Here is a 3073-nt window from a genome sequence, read left to right as displayed (position 1 = left end):
AAACTCCTGGACTTGCGATGATCCACTTGGCGAGTTCCGACGAGCTTCTTTGGCAAGCTCATGGACTTCTCGGATTTGTTCCCGCAGAACCTCCGACGACTGTCCGAACTTCCGTCGAACTCTCGAACTCCCAACGTGATCATTGTCTTGACTCCGGTGCAACTCCTGCTACATAACTTTCTTCCATCGTAGTTAATCCTACACACTTAAAACAAAACTTCGATAGAGACAATTAATCCTAAGGAATTAACCAAGTTGTCCGGCATGTCATTGGTCCCTCGATGCTTCGTCCGATTCTTCGACGCATCATCCTCTCCTGCAGCCTATTGCCCAATCGGCCAGTTGACTCCACAACTCCGATATCCTTGGCACAATATCCGCTCTTCTTGGCCCGATGCCCGATTCCACGGCCCGAAGCCTTCTGTCGATACGTCGACTGATCCACCGGCCCGACATCCAATCTTCTGACATGTTCCTCCGGCACAACATGATTTTCCTGCTTTAATTGTCTCATCCTGATCGAAGCATCCTGCATCACTCAAAACACAGATTAAATCATAAACATATATCAAGTAGTTTCATCATCAAAATACGAGATTCAACAGTCGCAAGAGAGGACGATGAGCTGAAGAATCAGACGAAGCGCCAACCAATGACGTGCCGGGCAACAGAATGTCAATTCGCGTTGTAATAATTGTCTAGATCAGAGTAGAGTTTTGGCTTGTGTGTGCAGGATTAACTACGATAACGATGTAGACATAAAGCGAAACAAAGTGTCGGAGTCAAGCACGAAGGATTTGTTGCGAGTTCGAGAGTTCGACGGAAGTCCGAAGGTTCATGTTGCCGGAACTAGCTGAGAATGAGTAGGGAGCTTGCCGAAGGTTTTTTTGGAAGCTCGCCGAAAGGTTCGTTGGAAGTTCGCGGAGCTCACCGAGAAAAATCGGAGCTTGCCGAAGAAGCTCGTTGGAACTCGCCAAGATTAAATCATGAAGTTTAGGAGCTTGACGGGAGTCCGCATAATGGTTTCCGAGAGTTTATCGGAAGACCGTCGGAAGTTCGCCGGAAGCTAGCCGGAAGAAGTCTTGACTTGTGGACTTTGTAATAGCTTAGGAAATGTCTTTAAATTCGTATTTAGCATGTTAATTAGGGTTAGGATTATGTGTTAATCCTATAACCCAAGTAGGGGCCAATTGGGCCCGAGTTCAGACTGGTTTGGGCCAAGTTTGGAGCCCAACCAGTGAGCTGAAATAGTGTAGGCGGTGGCACCGCCTAGAACCCGAGAACTGAGCGGTGGCACTGCCCAGAACCTGAGAGGTCGGGCGGTGGCACCGCCAGCCTCGGAAACCCAAGAGAATTCAAAATTTGGAGCCCAAATTTGAATCCTCTTAGGGCCTATAAATACCCCTCAATTCTCAGTAGAGAACACAACTTTTGGAAAAGCAATAGATTTGAAAAAAAGCCTTAGCAAAGTCTTTAACAAGTCTTGTTTTCAATTGCTTGAGTGTTCACCTCCTTCTTTCTCTTTGAAAATTTGTAAGAGAGTGAATCACTTGTAAAAGGTTGTAAGAGGGGTATTTGTCCTTCCCCTTCAAAGTGATTTGTTAGTGGAAGTTGGGAGCCTCATCGAAGAAGGCTTCGTAAGTGGATGTAGGTCGTATGACCGAACCACTATAAATCGGTTTGCGTTTATCTTATTGTCATTTATATTACTGCAAACCATCTTCACTTTGATGCTCTACTTCTTTGTCTCCTTCTTACATATCTCTTCAAGTTAAAACGCAATCGAAACGGTTTCAAACGAAACGTTGCTTTTATCGTACGAAGTTTTCGAAAGTGTTTAAATCGTCAAAAGTTTATCGTACTTTACCGCTGCACTAATTCATCCCCCCCTCTTAGTGCCGCTCTGATCCTAACAATTGGTATTAGAGCCATGGTTTTCTACTTTGGTTTAACACCTAAATAGAAATGGCTCTTTACGGCTTTCAAGAGGGTCACTCTCTCATTCGTCCTCCCTTTTTCAATGGGACGGACTACACTTATTGGAAAACTCGAATGAGAGTTTTCTTACTTTCTTTGGATTTGAATTTATGGCACAGTCGAAAATGGATTTGAAATGTCTTCTCTTTCAATGAACCATTGGAATGATTTGGAGAAGAAGATGTTTTCTCTAAATGCAAAGGCTATGAATGCCTTATATTGTGCACTTGAGCGATGAATACCACTTGCGATGACTCAAGTGATGAGGACAATGATGAACTTGAACTTCGAATACTAAATCTTAATAAGTTCATTAAACAAAAATCTAAAATAAACAATAAACTTGAACGGAGGAAGAGGCCAAAGAAGAGGAAGGCAACCAAGGATGAATCAAGAACTTCCAAAGGTGAAACGACGAATTGGGCTTTGACGGGCTTCGACTACAAGGTAAGTAACTCAACTCTCTTGAATTATTTTGAAATTACTTGAAGTTTTTCATGAGTGCTTAATTTAGATAGTAGGAATAGGAAATAAAAAATTATTTTTCTTTTTAGCATCTTTGAAAAATTAAAAATTTGATCATGAAAAGTATATTGCTAAGGTTTCATGCATATTATGTTTTGAAATGTTGAATGATGTATGCAACATTAGGGATGATAATTATATGATATGTGATAATGCTTAGGATTAATCCATGCATGTGTATCTTGATGATTTTATGTCATGCATGAGTTTTTGAAGTAAATGTTGATTTGAAACTCTCATTTTAGATTAACATGTTTTTGGTCTAATCATTTTTATGACGAATTAAGATGACATTCTCATGACATATTAAGATGACATAGTGCATGCACATCTATGTATGAATTTCTTGATAGTCTTTTGATGATAGATGTGATATCATGATGTGTTTGGTCTTGACGGCTTCATGACGAAACTTATGTTTCGTTTTTAAATGATGATACATGTTTTCACAAAAGACTTGAATACCCTCACATGAAATCAATTGTATGAAATGTAAATGAATTTTCTATCCTATTGAGATTAATGAATTTATTTTACCAATCTTGTGAATCTCATGAAAATAAACATGATG

This window comes from Musa acuminata, chromosome BXJ2-6, assembly GCF_036884655.1.
Source record: "Musa acuminata AAA Group cultivar baxijiao chromosome BXJ2-6, Cavendish_Baxijiao_AAA, whole genome shotgun sequence".
Lineage (NCBI taxonomy): Eukaryota > Viridiplantae > Streptophyta > Magnoliopsida > Zingiberales > Musaceae > Musa > Musa acuminata.
Note: the sequence above shows the minus strand (reverse complement) of the source record.